Source organism: Saccopteryx leptura, chromosome 3 (assembly GCF_036850995.1).
Source record: "Saccopteryx leptura isolate mSacLep1 chromosome 3, mSacLep1_pri_phased_curated, whole genome shotgun sequence".
NCBI classification, from domain to species: Eukaryota; Metazoa; Chordata; class Mammalia; order Chiroptera; family Emballonuridae; genus Saccopteryx; species Saccopteryx leptura.
The window spans coordinates 314,126,649-314,146,601 of NC_089505.1; the positions used below are offsets into that span (position 1 = coordinate 314,126,649).

Consider the following 19,953-nt stretch of genomic DNA (forward strand, 5'->3'; position numbering starts at 1 on the left):
GAATCAAGTGATGAGTCCTCTCAGGAAAAGAAATGGCCAGCAAAGACCTCACAGGGACAATCAAGTGACAGGAGGGCAAGACACTGCCACATTTACCCTTGCACCTCACTTGTGTTTACTAAGTAATCTACAAGGGGACATGTACCCCAAATAACTGGAAAGAGAAGACAATCTAAGTAAGGAAGTGGCATCTAGTTGAAAAGAACCATAAGTGGCTTTACAGAGAGGTAGTATTTGAAACAGAATCTGAAGACAAGCAGGATTTTGACAGGCAAAGATGAGTGGACAAAAGTACTCGAACCAGTACAAGCAAGAGCAGAGGTACAGGAGAGAGAAACTGCTGTGTTTAAAGGCCGTGAGCAATCCAGCTAAGCCTGATTGTGGGATATACGTATTTAAAGAACAGTAGATGCTATAGTTGGAAAGTTACCTTGGCATTAGGAATGGAAGCCTTGTCAAGGGCCAGCTGGAGGCAGTCAACTTGGTTTTCAAGGGGGAAACACAAATCCTGGTGTACAGAAGTGTGATATGAGGAGATGTGGCCATTAGAGAGGCTTCTGGAACATGCACAGGCAGAAAATTCACATAAGAGGTCGTTGCAGTAGTCCAGCAGAGAAGCCCAGCAGACACTGAAAGGTGGGTTGGGTATGGGAGACCATGTCAGGGAGACAAAATCTATATATCTACAAACTTTGACACGGTTCTGGATTTGGAGGATTGCAACAGGAGAGAAAAATGAAAAACAAAGTGAAGATAGCATTCCTGGGTGACTGGGTGAATGGTATGGGGAAAGACAGATGTGATTCTGAACACGAAACACTCACAGCAAAAGTCTGGTGTCCTCTGTCCTAGTGTGAAAACCTCCAGAGGCTCCCTTTGACTATGAAATAAACCCAAGCTCATTTGAAAAGCCATCCTTAAGCTAATTTCACACCTACTCTATCTCATCTAGATCACCTTTTACCTATTCCTACAATTTTCCTCCCCTCCCCCCATTCCATCACCACTCTCTCCAATTATCAACCGTTCTTTAAATCCTGCACAAAAGCTAATTCCCCCAAGAATTCTCCACACTTTAACTCTGGTCAAATATTATAAATATGTATGGTCTTAATGCTTTGATAGACTATATCCTTAGAGTTTTATTTGAATATGAATGTGTACTACCTGGCCTTGCTATAGCAAGCTGTCAATAAGTGCTCCGTAAATTATCTAGTAATATCTACACATTTCAGATAATCAGTTCTTCTTAATTACTAAGAAAATCCCTCAAAGTAAATTCGTATAGAAGGATAACTTGTAAACCTTTTCCATGAATCCAATCCATTAATCAATAAATGGGACATTTGTTACATTTAGAGATATATCTAAGTCAAAACATTACATGGGGAATAAGTGTATGCCATAAAAGTAAGACAGTAAATTACAATCTTCAAATTTATCAGGACTACAGAAGAGTCACTCAGCAGAAAAGCAAATTCCTTTTCATAGAAAGAGCTGCCAGTCAAGAGAGCCTCCTGGATGCACACTCACAATATTTTAATTAAAATCACTTATTAATAAATCTAGTTGTCAATATTTGCATATTTCAGCCTCTGCGGAGGCAAGAATAAAATCCTAAGACTATACTAGACAGCATCAAAAGGTGTTCCTTATTAACATGTTATCAGATTTTATATCACAGATTCAGGGCTCTTAGGCAGAATGCTAATACTAATATATATTTTAGAAGAGCTTGGTAGATTAGTAAACAATGTTAAAAGGACTTCCTGCCCTGGCAAGATAGCTCAGTTGGTTGGAGCATGGTCTCGAAGCTTGCAAGTTGCCAGTTTGATCCCTAGTCAGGGCACATACAGGAACGGATCAATCAATGTTCCTTTCTCTCTCTCTCTCTCTCTCTCTCTCTCTCTCCCTTTCTCTCTCTTGCTAAAATCAATAAATAAATTTTTAAAAAATAGAATTTCTTTTTCCTTCATGTATAAAAACTTTCAGCATATTTACTTGTTTGTTTTTTCTTTTTAGGATAGTACTTAGCATGTTGACTCTCTTAAGTAGAAAAATACTTTAACTGACAGGTTCAAAACTTCTTAAATCACTAAATATAGCTAAATTACTACACTTCTGTCATATAATTTGAAGATAAATGTGTTACTCTCTAATTTATCTTTTTATGTGTTACTATTCTAAGTCTTACCTTTCATTATCACTATTCAATAATTAGAGCAAGATCCACCATTAACATGAAGTACTGTGACATGTAATTACACAACAAGTGATTTAGCATTACCCCTCTTTCCTTCATCACCTATACTGTTTCAGCATACTGTTTAAATTGTTCCTATTGAATTATATGGGAAATTCTAGTCATGCAAAAATATTCCTTGGTTTCATAAAACTATTTTACCAGTGTTTAAAATAATTAAATACTATAAAATGTGCCATACTAAATTATTTCTACTTCCTGAATGTTACCATCTTAAATAATTCATAATGGCTCAACTACCTAAACTAAATTTAAGCTTTAACCACTTTAAATAATTTTGCATAAGCATAATTAGAAAAAATATTAATCAGGCCTGACCTGCGGTGGCGCAGTGGAATAAAGCGTCAACCTGGAACACTGAGGTTGCCGGTTCGAAACCTTGCACTTGTGCCTGGTCAAGGCACATATGGGAGTTGATGCTTCCTGCTCCTCCCCCTTTCTCTCTCTCTCACTCCTCTCTCTCTAAAAATCAATAAATAAAATATTTAAAAAAAAATATTAATCAGAAAACTTACTTCACCCCCCTACACACACACAACAGCAATCAGAACAAATGAGCATAATCACCACAATGTACAAAGGTCTGTGGGCTGGGGTCCACCTAAAAAAAAGGTAATTTGTTGTTTCATGATGTTCACGGTGGAAATGCTTGACTGGTCATGAGGCCTGGAATGAGTATGTCTCACCCATGCATGTGGCTTTGGGTCAATCCTACATTTCTTTTCCTATAAACTGCCATATGGATTACAATCCAATGTGTGTTAAAGAGCATGGTTAGTAATAAAACATACTACAAATGTGATTCACTTTATGAAGTGATGTTGGTCAATGCATAGAGGTTGAAGTCAAGAACTATTATTCCATGTAGCTCCTCCTCCTCTGTTTTCTACATATGTCAGCATTATCTCTGCACTAACGATATCTAAATCTCAAAGAGTGGGTGCAGGTATCAAACTATTAGCAAGAATTCTGCATTTTCACTCTAGGAGATTTGCTTATAATACCTTATTATAAACTAGATTGGCAACATTCAGGAAGTAGTTTGGAATCACCTAGTATGTCACATGTTTATAGCATTTAAAGTTTTGCCAACCTGATAAAATAGTGAATTACCCTTCAGATGTAATATTTAACCCCAAGTAACAAGTCTAAAATTTTCAATGAGCCCAACTTTTTTTTTTTTTTTTTTTTTTTTTTCATTTTTCTGAAGCTGGAAACAGGGAGAGACAGTCAGACAGACTCCCGCATGCGCCCGACCGGGATCCACCCGGCACGCCCACCAGGGGGCGACGCTCTGCCCATCCTGGGCGTCGCCATATTGCGACCAGAGCCACTCTAGCGCCTGGGGCAGAGGCCACAGAGCCATCCCCAGCGCCCGGGCCATCTTTGCTCCAATGGAGCCTTGGCTGCGGGAGGGGAAGAGAGAGACAGAGAGGAAAGCGCGGCGGAGGGGTGGAGAAGCAAATGGGCGCTTCTCCTGTGTGCCCTGGCCGGGAATCGAACCCGGGTCCTCCGCACGCTAGGCCGACGCTCTACCGCTGAGCCAACAGGCCAGGGCCGAGCCCAACTTTTTAATGAAACCCAGCAACTAAGTAACTATCAACTAGTGAGTGCTATGAAAGAAACAAGTAAGCATGTTTATGAACACAAATTTCTTCATCTTCAGTGAATTTATACTCTGGTTGGAGCAGCAAGCTATAAGTAACCTCATTTCCTACTTCACAGGAAAGCAGAAGGCCTCTGTGTCTAAGTGTGCTCGCTAACGTGTGCACCCATCCACTCCACCGGCCTTCCTGTTACCACCGAGCAGCTACACTCCTGCGAGTTAATACTCATCCCGCCCTCTCTGCACCCCATACCTTCCCCCATCAAGAATCATACTTCAGGCCCTGGCCGGTTGGCTCAGTGGTAGAGCGTCGGCCTGGCGTGCAGAAGTCTCGGGTTCAATTCCCGGCCAGGGCACACAGAAGAAGCACCCATCTGCTTTTCCACCCCCCCACCCCCTCCTTCCTCTCTGTCTCTCTCTTCCCCTCCCGCAGCAGAGGCTCCATTGGAGCAAAGATGGCCCGGGCGCTGGGGATGGCTCCTTGGCCTCTGCCCCAGGCACTAGAGTGGCCCTGGTCGCGGCAGAGCGACGCCCTGGAGGGGCAGAGCATCGCCCCCTGGTGGGCAGAGCTTCGCCCCTGGTGGGCATGCCGGGTGGATCCCAGTCGGGCACATGCAGGAGTCTGTCTGACTGTCTCTCCCCGTTTCCAGCTTCGGAAAAATACAAAAAAAAAAAAAGAGAATCATACTTCATCAGTTTTACTTTGCTTTTCTTTCAGACCTATATAATCCATCTCTCAAATGGAGCCTTCCCACTTACTTTCACACACTTAAGTCTCTACCATTTGATGAAAAAAGAAAAAAGAAAAAGTGGGTATATGTCTGGTTTGGAGGGGAGGAAAGAAAAGATGCTGGTAAGCCTGTGTCATGGTGACTAACCAGGGCTGCTACAGTCAAGAGTATAGCTGTACAGTCCTTTTACTACACAAGTGACTAAGGAAGCAAGTACACGTGTAAACATCCAGTCATTACTCCACTAACCATCCCAGTGCCCTAAGGAAAGGGCACTCTATGGCCTAGGGGTAGCCGCACAAACATCAGTCACCCAGCCAGCCATTTAGACAAGCCAGAAACCTAGACGGCTTCTTCCTCCTATGGCTCCCCACATCCAATCTATCAATCACAGTGATTTTACCCACTAAATCTTTCTGAGCCATCCACTTCTGTCTGTATCCACCATCACCACATTACCTCTCACTGGATGAAGCAGTAGTCTTCTCCCCACCCCGATCTCCAACCCCCTCCAATCTATGCACATAGCATAACCAGAGTAACTACTCCCCATTTTTCTGGGTGTACAGATCAAGTTCTCCCCAGCGCAGCTAATGAGCCTCCAGGCAGGAGGACTCTAGCTCACACTTACCTTCCTCAGGTAAGTCAGTTTTTCTGCATCTAAGGCAAATGCCTGTTAGCCACACCTTAGCACCTCATACTTCTTCTTTCTTAAAAATAATTGTTGCAGTTGCACTTTTATTTGTTTTTGAGATTATGTGATTAATAAGCATCTATCTCATTAGCCTTGGGCACGTGGTACAGTTTTGCTTACCTCTGTATCCCCAACACTCAGCATGGTACCCAGCCCACAGATATTTATAATTACTCTTTGGATCAATAAAGAAACATGAAACAACTAATTCTATAGCCAATACCTTAGGGGGAGGTGAATTACATATATGATCAAGTACACAAGCACTGAGGAAACTCAAGGGAGAAAAATCTTCTGACTGGCTTTAATATGTTAAAGGGAGATGGGGGGGTGGGGGGAGAAAAGACCCTGCCTGGACACAGTTGGGAGCATGGCATGGCCTGGCATGAGTGGAGAGTGGAGCTGAGCCACGCTAAAGCGGAGAGGAAGAGCTAGGACAGAGGCAGGATGGGAGTGGAGGGTCTTGAAAAGGTAAGTGAAAATTTTACACTGTAGACCCAGGAGCTGAGACATGCTTGAATCGAGATTAATTTGGCAGAATGAAGTCAGATACAGGAAGAGGTGGGAGTCATGAGCTGTTTTCAAAGATGAGGCAGAACAACATACCAGGCTCGATATTGGCCAAATATAGAAAGGAGAGCAGTGTGGGAGATTAAAATCTGAAGAAGGTGTCCAAGAGGACACCGGGAAGGCAGGACTGTTGATGGGAAAGCCCCTCTGGGTGGGGTGGTACAATACAGTATTCAGTTTACACTCAAAGATAGGAATGTAACATTAATTTTATTACGCAGCTAAACAAAATGAGAGCTGAAGCAGTGGTTCTAGTAACTGAAGCATCGTGAACATCTTTTTCCAAACAAGATTTTAAGAATTTATCCTAAAACAACTTCTAAGATTTAAGTACTATAATGCAGGAAATGAAAGCGTAAATAGCCTCCTGTGCTTGTTGTGTTTTCTTCTTTTGTTTCCTACCCATAACCCTACTTTGACCAATGAGAGGAAACGAGAAAGCGATGAAACTCTAACACATTTATCCCTTGTCTTTTCTTCTCAGCACCATCACCAGTCAACTGGCCGAAAGCACTTTATAAAAAAATTAAAAGATATGCACATTCACTGTGGAAGATTCACTCACACTTCACTAAGTAATGCTCCCCACACTGCCTAGCCACGTGAACAGGGAACGGACAGATTCACTGGGAAGACCCAATTATAAGAGTCTAAGCGTATAAGCTAGTTCCTTGTCTCTTTCATGCTCCACTCGCCAGCAACTAAAAAGCTTTGATAGGAAGAAAAAAAATGGTCTAAGGGGTTCTGTTTCTGTTTACAACTAAAACCACAGTCTCTACCTTCTCACAAGCTTGTTGTTGGGCAGACTTAATATTAAACGCTTTATTTAGTTAGGGGACTAAATAGATTCCAGCTGTCCTATGGAGCTGGAGTGCACAGTTAAGTTGAAGGGGAAACCCAAGGAAGAGCCACCAGAGGTGTGATGTGGATGCAACAAGTATAGTCACGTTTGTAGAAGTCATATCAGAAGGGATACCTCCCTCTTTAAAATAAGTGTAACATTGCCTGACCTGTGGTGGCGAAGTGGATAAGGCGTCAACCTGGAATGCTGAGGTCACCAGTTCAAAACCCCAGGCTAGCTCGGTCAAGGCACATACCAGAAGCAACTACTACTTTGAGTCGATGCTTCCCACTCCTACCCCACTTTCTCTCTTTCCTCTTTCTAAAAGTCAGTAAATAAAATCTTTTTAAAAAGTATAATATTTAAAATTAGAAAATCCTCTATTTTCCAGATTATATACCCACCACATTTGAAAAATAAACATCACAGCAAGGTAGAAAGTAACAAACATAGTAAGTGCCTACTATGAACAAAGCACTATGCTAAGTGCTTTATTAAACTCCCCCCCAACACACACATATGTCATCTTCACAAGTCCCCCTGAAGTATCTTCTGCCCATACTTTGTAGATGAGGAAAATGAAATCAAAGAAATTAACTCTCCAAATCACAAAACTAGTGAACAGAGGAACCGTTTTTTCTTTTTGCCATTTTGTCCCGCCTCCAAAGCCAACACTGCAGGCGCAGAAAGCACGTCTTCACTCGCCATCAGCTGTGAGCAGAGCCCCACCCCACAGGCTAAGATTTACATAGGTGGCAAAAAAAAAAAAAAACCCATCCTACTGCAAAGTAAACTTCCTCGGCAAAGAACTTCAATAAGCCGCAGTGGCAACAGGTACCAACCTCCAAAAAGAGCAAGAGAGAAGCTTTTTAAAAGAGACATATAGATCAATGGAACAGAAAAAAGAACCCAGAAATAAACCCACACCTCTATGGCCAATTAACATTTCACAAAGGAGGCAAGAACATACAATGAGCTAAAGACAGTCTATTCAATAAATAGTGTTGGGAAAACTAAACAGATACATGCAAAAAAAAAAAAAATTAAACTAGACCACCTTTTGACACCACACACAGGAATAAACTCGAAATGGATTAAAGACTTAAATGTTCAACTCAGAACCCTAGAAATCCTAAAGGAAAACATGGACAGTAAAATCTCAGACATTCCTCAAAAAAAAAAAAAAAATCTCAGACATTCCTCGTAGCAATATTTTTCTGAAACATCTCAGCAAGGGAAACAAAAGAAAAAAAAAGGAACATCAAACGAAAAAGTTTTTTTCACAGCAAAGGAAACTATCAACAACAATGATACATCTGATAGCGGGTTAATATCCAAAATGTATAAAAAACATAAACTTCAACATCAAAAAAAAAAAAATCCAATTATCAATAAAAAATGGGCAAGGGACCTGAATACACATTTCTCCAAAGAGAACATAAAGATGTCCAACAGACATGTGAAAAGATGCTTAATGTCACTAATCATCAGAGCAATGCAAATTAAAACCACAATGAGATATCACCTCACACCTATCAGAATGGCGCTCATCAAAAAATCAACAAACAAGTGCTGTCGAGGATGTAGAGAAAGGGAAACCCTCATGAATTGTTGGTGAGAATGCAGATTGGTGCAACCACTGTGGAAAGCAATATGGAGTTAGCTCAAAAAATTAAAAATGGAACTGCCTATGTATGACCCAGAGATTCCACTTCTGGAAATTTATCTGAAGAAACCCAAAAGGCTAATTCAAAAGAATATATGCATTCCTGTGTTCACTGCGGTGTTATTTACAATAGCCAGGACTTGGAAGTAGCTAGATAAGTTGAGAAGCTGTGGTACATTTAATAATAGAATACTACTCGGCCATAAAAAAAGAAGGAAATCTTACCCTTTGCTACAGCATGGGATGGACCTGGAGATTATTATGCTAACTGAAATGAGCCAGTCAGAGAAAGACAAGTACCATTTAATTTCACTTATATGTGGAAATCTAATGAACAAAATAGACTAACAAATAAAATAGAAACAGTCTCATAGATACAGAGAATAGGCTGACAGCTGTCAGAGGGGAGCAAGGTGGAGGGGCTGGGTGAAAAAGGTGAAAGAATTAAGAAAAAAAAAACCCTCATAGACAAAGACAACTATAAGGTGATTACAAGAGAAAAAGTGGAGTGGGAGGAGGGAGAAGAGGTCAAACAGGGCATCACCAGTGATGGCAGGAGGCTTGACTGGGGGTGGTGAACACACAGTACAGTGTACAGATGATGTATTACAGAATTGTACACCTGAAACCTATATAATTTTATTAACCAATGTCACCCCAATAAATTCAGTAAAAATTTTAAAAATCCCCAGGAAGCTGAAAAGTATCTCATAAGTTCACAAGGAGCTGTTGCTAAACCAAATACCTTTCAAATGAGCAGTTTTTTTTCTTTTCTCACCCAAATCCACCCTTCCAAATAAAATACACTGTTTAAAAACTGTAATTACCTGAGAAAAAGTTGTTCCAAGAGAGAATCATATTAAGAAATACTCCCATTACAGACAGCTACACAAAAGAAAGAACTGTGATACAATAAAATAGCCCATGCTGTAATTACTACATATGTGAAACAGCCACAATATAATCTCTCAGTAAGAAACACCCTCAGCATTATAACTAGTAAATCCCATCCATTCCCAAACAAATGGCCAAGCGTAACTATGTCGAAAAATAGGAAGAGGAAAAATATCTATTTCACCTTAAGAGACTTACACTTATTTGGAGAAATAAAAAAGGAAGTCCTCAAAAAAATATGAGAATGTAAGACTTTCTACAGATTGATGAATCTCTGAAAAACTGGCTTTCTGAGCTGTGGTGTTTTCAACTACTACTACAATCACCAAGGACTTCATTGAATACTCAGGACTGTATTCCCACATGGATACTTTACATGAGCTGTCTCACATACATAGTGACTAAACCATTGCTGTTGCTTATACAGATATTAATTGCAACTTTTTTATTTTACCTCAGGTCTACAGATTTGGTCAGGCTGCAGCTCTGTATCTGTTCCTACCACATTAAGATTTTCTTTTTTTAATTTGTTGATTAGCTATAAAGGAAGGGAGAGAAACAAGAACATAGATCCGCTCCTGCATGTGCCCTGACCAGGGATTGAACACATAACCTCTGTGCTTCAGGACAATGCTCTAACCACCTAAGCTACCCAGCCAGAGCTAAAATATCCTTAAGTTTATGTCTGCATGCATATGTGTGCTCACTTTCTAGCGGACTACTTTCCAGCCCAAATATACATTATTCACAAACCTCACTCGGCTCAAAATTCAAACGAACATATTGTTCTCATCTGTGAAACCAGCCTTCCATTTCTGGAAAGTATTGCCTTCCGAGGCAATGACAGACTCGCGGAAACTGCAGCCCCATCGACCTCGTTATCATCCCCATTGTCCATTTAAGAGTGTGTATACCAGGCACTGGTGTCTCTTGCAAAACTGAGCCTGGAAAATTTAAGTAGTTTTCCTAAGACCACATGGTCCAGTGAGAAGTCTGAATGAGACCCATGCTCTAACTCCAGAACCCACTCTTAGTAACTGTTAGGTTACACTGCCTCCAATGGTTATCGACAGCAGATCTAGCATTTGACAGTTTTGTGTTTATAGACCATCTAATTAGTATAAACAGGCCCCTCGCCAGCATTGAAGGTGGCAATATTTTTATCTTTTTAAATGATTTTAGAAAGACAAAGAGAGTTAGGGAGAGAGGGAAGCATTCATTTGTTGTTCCACCTAATGGTGATTCACTGGTCACTTCCCCATGTGCCCTGACTGGGATCGAACCCACAACCTTGATGTTTCCAGATGACACTTGAATGAACTGAGCCAATCAAACAGGGCAGAACTGGCAATATTTTTAAGTTCTAAAACTACTTAGTCACCTGATATGACAGCATTTCATCGTGGTAGGCCAAACACAGTGATCTCCTCATTTGGTGGTCCTGAATCCTTGGGGTTTCATGTTTTCATCTAGTTCCAGTTGAGACAGTTTTCATCAGGTCAATATCCAGTCTCAGCACAGCATCAAATGAAAAGCCCCAGAACCGGTCAGACAGCACATGCCTTCTGCAGAACAGCCACTGGCTCATTTCATTCTAGAAACGTCCTGGACACAATTTGTGAAGGTGCAAACTGCCAATATGGTTGGAGAGAGGCTAAGGCAAGCAATCGCCAAGTATCAATTTAGTATTTGTTTTTATTCCTGATCTTTTAAATTCTGACTGTTTAGAATCTAAAACATTTCCCCAGGCACAATCTCTATAAGAAAAAAAACCCACTTTACCTAACCCATGATATAGCTGAGACGAGAGTGTGAGGAAATGAAAGCTAATTCAACAATAAGCTCCTTAAATTCCTGCCCTATTTCTTTTCTTTTTCCACTGATTTGAGAGTTAGAAAGAGAGAGAGAGAGAGAGAGAGAGAGAGAGAGATGAGATGGGGGAAGGGAGAAAAGGAATAGGGGAAGGGAGAGAGAGAAACATCAACTCATTGTTCCACTTAGTTGTTCCATTTAGTTGTACACTCACTGGTTGCTTCTCATGTGTGCCCTCACCGAGAATCGAACCCATGACCTCAGCATGCCAATACGACGCCCTATCCACTGAGCCAACAGGCCAGGGCCCTGCACTATTTCTTATTCTAGTTTTCTATGACCTCCCCCACCCATCCAACAGTAAAGAGAAGGCTCTCAAGAAGCAGAGAAGTTGGGACATATTCCACAGCAATGAAGACGACAAGATGCAGGGCTGGCTACAGCACAGCAGGCTATCCTACTCTTTAAAGGGGGTGCTGGGAGGTAATAAAACAGGACCTATCACATAGTCCTCGCTCACCCTAGGTGACTAGAAACAAAATAGTTAAAATATCAATATTTGACAATTTTGAAATCATCTCAGTTCTCTCGATGGTCATATAATTTTTTATGAAATTAAAATATTTGGTTATTATCACCTAAGCCATAGAAATCTATGTGATAAAACAGACTTTGTTATACACTACACTTTGTTATAACCTAAATCCATACTGTCATGTTACAGCCACTCCTTATTTAACCACATGACACAAGGGGAAATCCAGAACACCCTGACCAAGATATTACTAGCAAAATGTTCTACAGGTAGCTGTCATAATCACACTTTCAATCTTCTCTTTTCAAGATGTTAATAACTAATTGCTCACAAGTTGCAGCTACGATGCCAAGAAAGGCGTTATCTACCATCTTTATTTGAAACCTCCAGTCATACTAATAGACAGCAAGGCTCTCAAATCTTTACACCTCTCACTTTCATATTCTCTTTACTAAGAAACAAAGCAAACCATAACAATATTCATAACTGCTCATTTCAATGAATAACTGATATGTGCCAGGCATTGAAAAAGGTACTATTGTTAACCCCGTTTTATAAGTGCGGAAACTGAGGCACAAAGGTTAATTAACTTGCCCAAGGTCCCAAAAGTAGTTATGTGTCAGAATTAAGCTTTAAACCCAGGCTGTGGCTTTAACCTTTATATGCCACGCTGTCTTTCTCATCTGTAATTATACACTTAAGGAATCTTTACATTGCTACCAATTTTTCTTTTTTTTTTTTTCTTTTTTTTTTTGAGAGATGGAGAGAGAGGAAGAGAGGAGGAAGGGAGAGGAAGGGAGAGAGATGAGAAGCATAACTCATAGTTGTGGCACTTTTTGGTTGTTCATTGATTGCTTCTCATAGGTGCCTTGACCCCGGGGCAGGGAGAGGGACGCTTCGGCCAATCCAGTGACCCCTTGCTCAAGTCAGCGACCCTGGGATCACGTTGATGATCCCCTGCTCAAGCTGGCAACCTCGAGGATTCAAACCTGGGACCTCAGCATCTACTGAACCATCACTGGTCAGCCTGAAATTTTTTTTTGTGGCTGGTGGAAGAGAAATCTTTGGCAGCATTATAATAGGTCCACATTTGTGTCTGAAGAAGTTTACCTACCCTGTATTCTTTCCATACTGTCTTCACACTATCTGATGTCAAGTCTTCTCTAATTATCCTAGATCCAGAAAATTAAAGAGGACCCTTCCTCGCTTTGTATCACTGAATAATTATAAACCAAAACCACTGAATTTACTACTTTTGCACATATACTATGTGGGCACTAGCCTAGCTTAAGCTCAGAATCTATACTCAAATACTTAATTGTTTGGTAAGTCAGGCTTTTAGTGGTTAGCAGTACATTTCTTGTTTTACTGTGAGTTTTATAGATTCTGGCATCACTCTTGTGGAACGGTCTTGGTGACACTGCTTTATGGTACCCAATGTGTTGACAGCAGTCTGGCAGATTAACACCATAAAAAGTCGCCCACTGTCTGCTTATATTAGGTCTGGTGGCCAAGCAGAGTCATGTTGAAATACCTGATTCATGAGTCCATCTATACTGCACTCATGACCAAAGGAGCAAGGAGTGTAAGAGGTGGCACCAGGTGTAATTAAAGTAACAATGCCTAGGAAATCTTTTTGCTAGACACGAGAGGCTTAAATTCCAATTTCAGACACATTCAGGTGATTCTCCTTTTTGTTCAGGAAACAAAACTGAAAAATACAACTGACTGCAAATTAAAGTGCTTTGGGGTTGTTGTTTTTTTTAACTCACTATATTTCGTTGATTCTAAGACATACTTTTATTGTATTTCAATATATCAGAAATAGGATTTATCTTACAATTGGCACAAACTTAGATTTGACAAAATACAATGAAATGTACTGGTGTATATTCTGAATTCTATGGTTTTCAAGTTTTCTGCTACCATTGAACCATAATTAATTTAGGGGACAATGTTAGCAGCTTGTCTCTCTTTCTTCCTCTGTTTGCCACAGAACAAATGCTAAAGAATAATTTAGGGGACGATGTTAGCAACTTGTCTCTCTTTCCTCCTCTGTTTGCCACAGAACATATACTAAAGAATGTTTGGTAAATGAAAGGTAACATAACTTCAAGGAGACAAAGCTTTGAAGCTATTTTATTAGAAGTGCAAAGCTGTTACCCTCCTGTGAAGAAAATGTAGCCAGAAAGTCTCTCCAGGCTGTGTGCAGCCCAAATGTGTTCCCTCTAGGAGAAAGACACAATTCTAAGGTGAAGGAGTTCCAGATGCTAAAGTCTTCCTACCAGCTCACATCCACGGACTCTAAGACAAAATAAGCCTTTTAACTCAAGCTTGAAAATCTCAAGGGGTTTCTCGTCCACCTCCCAAATATCAAAATCGTGCTCACATATTTAAACAATTAGGTCAGATGTACAGAAGCTAGCACCGAATATGTCTGAAACCTGAGTGCTAAATGTGCAGTTAATATTAACCAAATTCAGATTTCATCTATAGAAACTTTTAAAAACATGATTGTTTTCTCTGACTTCAGAAAACTTTTTGGAAAAAGGGAGGGTCTTTTAAATTGAACTTACTGCAGAAAAAATTTTCTTTAGCATAGAAGAAAATAAGCCAAATACTGCTAAGTGATGGGGGGGGGGGGGCAGATAAAAACTCTAAGAAGCAAAAGTTGGGAGTATTTGTTTCAGAAATATAACTAAGTTAAGATTACATTTTTAAAAATATTTTCCTGTCTATACCACAAAATACTGAAAAAATGTCAGAGTCCCTCCCTCCACATGAGTTACCAGACGGCTTCTTGAACTGATTGCTGTTGTTTTTCTGCTTATAAAAAAAAGTACCTTTCAGTTCAAAATTTAAAATTTTTTAACTTTCTTCCTGTGCTTATGATTTAATTTGTACAAAACTGGGACCACCATTAACACATTATTTTGTACCCTACTCTTCCTGTTTTCCAAAAACATGCTTGTGATACCTGCATGATATTCTAACACAAGTATAGCACAAATTTAACCATTCTCAATTTCTATCAGAAAATAATGTTGTGATTTCTTATTCATCACAGCTGAATGGATTTCAGGGGGTTTTTATAGGACAGATGACTGACACAACTGTAATGACTGTTTTAAAAGGTCCTGATACATATATATGTATTCCCTCATTTTTTACCAAAATGTTTGGACTTACTGAACTTTGGACAGCAGTGAGCACACAGGTCTCACTATATTCTAGGAGCAATGAAAATATTTTTTAAATATTCACTAACTTGATAGAAGTATCTCATTTTAATTTGCATTTCTATTATTACTCTATAATTTAAAACTTTTCATTCATGTTTATTATCAATTAATTTTTTTCTTCACATTACCTGTAACCTTTATTGCTTTTCTACTGGGCTACAACTATTTCTCTCCTGTATTCTCTCACAGAGTACGTTGGTGTGTCTTTTGAATAGGCTCATATGCGCACATTAAACAGAAGTATAAAACATGAGACAGTTCTTCCTAACGCTGGAACTCACACATTCACAACAAAGCTGACCTGGAATAGACTGATTACCTCCAACCTGTAGTAAGTCTTTGTGCAGCCCTCTCCCATTCTCCTAACCGAATCACCACTGTGATATTTTCATTCTGAAAGAGTAATATTAACATTCTACAAAATTCTGTCCTATTATTCTGACTGTGTCCATGTTGTAAGGGCATCAACAAAAATAAAGCTGAACTACACGTGAAAATAATTCAAAAATTATTTTTATAAGATCTGGAGGCCTTTATTGAAAATAAAAAAAGGTTTAATATTTTGGCATTTCTTGACTTGCAAGTTACATAACCTCATGGTGAATGAAGTAGCTTTATTTTGGAACCTTTCTAAAGAGATTTTTTTTTTACCTTTTCATATATCTTACTCCCTTAGAATACATTATTTTTTAATTTAATCTAAGTTTAATATATCAAATCTAAATTCTCCTCAAAGCCATTCTCAGGGCCACTCCGAGGCCCCCTGGAAGGACAGGCTACCATCTCCTCGTCCCCTCCGAGTCTCTCCTCTCCACCTCTCCTTGCCATCGTCACCGCTCCTCTGCCTGCTGGCTCAGCTATTTCAGCTATTTCGACAGTCTCTGACATTTTGCCTCTAGTCCCTCTTCAACTGCAATCCGTCACATGTTGCTAAACTAACCTTTCAACTCCATTTCCATCATGTAATGTAAATTGGGATCTCACTCTGTCTAAACTTCCAATTTCGCCATAGCCCACCCTCAGCCTCTCCCTCTCCTCCTGGCTAAGGCTGATCCTCCCGATCTGAGCTGCAAAGCCCGCCTGCCGGCTGTCTCAGGAGGCCCAGAGGAGGAGGGGCTGGGTGTGTGTCCAGCTCTCCCGAGGAGGACACTGGGACGAAGGTCTCTGCCCTGACCCCTGCAGGTTGCTCTGGGCTGTTTCCTGGCAGGACCCTTGGCTCACAGTACCTCCATAATTTTGTTCATGTTATTTCTCAGTTCCTCCAATCTATCAAAAGAGAGTACAAGTCACACTTCCTAATTTCCTCCTCCACCACCAAGCCCTGCACCAGCTGCGCCCCGTGGCTGCTGCGCTAATAGCACCTTGGCGTTTAGCTCTTAATCATACACTGTGCTAGCCTGTTCCACAGCCTCACGCATGTTAACATCCTCGGTATATCCCATAGAACAGGAGCTCAGCTATGATGTTACATTAAAATCATACCAAAAAGTTAGCAAGAATATTCTAACCATCTGCACATTCATAATTCTTATCCAGCTTTAAAAGGAGTTAAGAAAATAGCTTTCACCAGGTACATCCATGTTTCCAAAAGCCAAAAAAAACCCCAACAGATATTATTAAAAATTGCCATTTAATCTTCATAGGTATAAATACAAAAACATTATTGAATTTTTTTCCTTGTCATTACTAGCCATGTCTTTGCATTCATTAAAGTCCTTCCTACAAATGACTTGGTTATGGCCCTGTATAAAAAGCTCACTGTCACATGAATTTGGACAGGTCCAGTTTTCCCAAATCCCATTCCTGAGAGCCTGCTGTCCGGCCCAGGCCTGCAAGGCAGGTAGGTGCGTGCCCCAACTTCAATCACCAAATGGTTCCTGCGTGCTAACACGACCCACTCTAGTCCAACTCTTAGGAAATGCTTACACAGCAACAGATTTTCTCCCAAAAGGATTTATGTTGCTACTTTGTTTTCACTCCAGCACCATATTATAATATGGACATTACTGCACACTGACCTACAAGAGCACTAGATTAACCCACAGTGCACCTAGAGTACCCAATCAAAACAATGCTGCCGTGGGAAAACACTCCAATCAGATGCAAGGAACATGGTGATGGGGTTTGAGAAGGCTAGACTAACTCTCACCTCTTCTTTGTTCACCCACGTTTTGAAACAGCTGGTAGACAGCCAAGGAGGGGGTGGTAGCTGTCACAGAGGAGGCAGGGAGGGGACAGGCCTCAGGTGCAGGGCTGCCTCACACCACCTGAGACACAGCCGCAACACTGAACTCACCCAGCCAGCTGCACTCCGAGGCCTCACCCATGGAGGCCGGCCCACAAGCCTTGGCCCACCAGGAGCAGAGAGAGAGGTAGGCCCCTCTCTGCAGGCAGCCATACCCCAGAGAGGGGCTGATGGGCAGGAGCTCAAGCAAACCCACCGTCAGACTGGTGAGGCCACAACTGCAAGAAGAAAGAGAGGGGCTCCCCATACACTGGTCACTGCCCTGCGGTCCTCCACAGCAAATAACAATGTCAGCAATGGCCTAGCAGGCCTGGGACTGCACTCTAATAGCCAAGTGGGTGTCAGGGCGGGTGCAATGTAGCAGAAAGAACAAGGATGCTGGAACACAGGGATGCTGGACCCACGGAAGAGAATGAGCCTGCAGAGCAGCTACAGGCAGGATGGCATCAGCCAGGGACAGGGGACATCAGCACAGGCTGGAGGTGTGGAGCTGAGGTTCAAGGAAAGAACTATGCTCTGCTGTTCAGGCTTTTGTTATGCTTACGAGAAAGGAGATGTTAGGAAGACTTCAGATTTTAGAGAGGCTGGGAACATTCAGGACAGAAGTTTGGTGGTGATACCGGGAATAAAAATGCAGACTGAGTTAATCACATGGAAACAGAAGCTGAAGCTGTGGGCCTGAGCTAGCCAGACAAGCCCAAGCGGAACCTCTTGAGCACAGGCTGTGTTCAGGGGGGAGGAGAGGAGCAAGACACTGAGAGAGCACAGGAAGGCGCGCCCAGGACCCTAACTGTGCCTCAGGGCCCTGGTCCCCAGACGAGAAGGGTGCCAAAGAAGCCAGTGGTGAGGGAGGGACAGATCAGAAAGGAAGGGAGAGGAGAGCTGAGGAAAGAGCACCGTGTCCATCCTTCCTCCACCTTCCATCTGACATCCTGTCCCCTAACGAAAGATGATACTGCCAAGTCCTCAAGAATGGCAGTAACCCACTCACCAATTTAGCTTCTAGGAGGACTCTCATTTTATTTTATTTTTGTGACAGAGATAGAGAGAGGGACAGACAGACAGGAAGGGAGAGAGATGAGAAGTATCGTCTTCGTTGCTGTTCCTTAGTTGTTCATTGCTTTCTCATATGTGCCTTGACCTGGGTGCTACAGCAGAGCAAGTGACCCCTTGCTCAAGTCAGTGATGTTGGGCTCAAGCCAGCGACCATGGGTCAGGTCTATGATCCCATGCTCAAAAGAGCAACCCCGCGCTCAAGCTGGTGAGCCCACGCTCGAGCCGGATGAGCCTGTGCTCAAGCCAGCAACCTCGGGATTTTGAACCTGGGTCTTCCACATCCCAGTCCGACACTCTATCCACTGCACCACCACCTGGTCAGGCAGGACTCTCATTTTAAATGTATCACATGCCTTTGGAAATAATGCTGGCTTGAAATGGGTTGCCCAAAACTATTATTGCTGTATATTAAAGCAATTTGCTTTTTGTACCACATAAACTAGAACTACACACAAAACAAGTTAATTATTCTGTGGCAGCAATGAAAAAATTTAACACAAATACAAAACATGCTGTTCTCCATCTCTTTAACATCACCTTTAAAGCAGACTATGCTCATTTGTCCATCTTCACCTTTTATATTAACTGGTCTGCCAAATCACAGCTAAGTTTCGTTCACTTATGTGTAAAAGAATTACAATACTTACAAAATTTCTAAAATGATTCTAAAAATATGAGTTACCATTTTTCTAAATTGTTTTATATTTCCACAGCATGTTACTGTGTAACTAATATACAGTGTGTCCATAAAGTCATGGTGCACTTTTGACTGGTCACAGGAAAGCAACAAAAGACGACAGAAATGTGAAATCTGCACCAAATAAAAGGAAAACCCTCCCAGTTTCTGTAGGATTATGTGGCAGCAAGTGCGCATGCGCAGATGATGGCGTAACACTGTGTATACAGCGGAGCAGCCCACGGCCATGCCAGTCGAGATGTGGACGGTACAGAGGAAAGTTCAGTGTGTTCTGTGGCTTGCTAAATTTGAATCCGTGACCAAAGTGCAACGTGAATATCGGCGTGTTTATAACGAAGCGCCACCACATAGGAATAACACTACTCAGTGGGATAAGCAGTTGAAGGAAACCGGCAGTTTGGTGGAGAAACCCTGTTCTGGTGGGCCATCAGTCAGTGACGAGTCTATAGAGGCTATACAGGATAGCTACCTAAGGAGCCCTAAAAAATCTGTGCATGAGCCCACATTGAACTGCACTGAATAGGTATGAAACTGGGAGAGTTTTCCTTTATGGACACACTATATATTGGTCTAAACCATGTGGCTTTTTAAATTTTAGAAGACATCAGAAGCACCTAAAGAAAAATTCAGATTCTAAATAGTCCTCAGAGATTTTAATTCAGTTAAACTGGTGTGGGGTTGAGGAATCTGCATTTTTAACAAGTATCCCAGATGACTGTGTTGAGTCTAAGACCTGATAAGTAGCTATTGTATTAGTCATTTTCATATTACCAGATGAACTTTTAAAATAATTATATAAGATCCTCCAAATCATCTATCATACCCATTTTGCAGGTCCCTTGAAGAAAACAGATGAGAAAGCTACCTCACTCCAGTTCAGTGTTTCACACTTCCTTAAACACGAATGAGTGCATTATATCTACAAAACAACCTTGTACCTTCTGAATCCCAGTGAGGTGGAAGGGGAGGGGAGATAAGAACACTGCTGAGCCTGCCCAGTAGTGGCACAGTGGGTAGAGCGTCAACCTGGGATGCCGAGGTCCCGGGTTTGAGACCCCAAGGTCACCAGCTTGAGCGTGCGATCATCAAGATGACCACATG

General features: G+C 41.4%; 1 protein-coding gene across 3 annotated transcripts in view; it reads right to left on the reverse strand.

Moving 5' to 3' along the window:
- The window catches only part of CHD7 (chromodomain helicase DNA binding protein 7), a 204,129-nt gene that overhangs the window by 170,873 nt on the left and 13,303 nt on the right, over nucleotides 1–19,953 (reverse strand). The gene's annotated exons all lie outside the window — the stretch shown is intronic.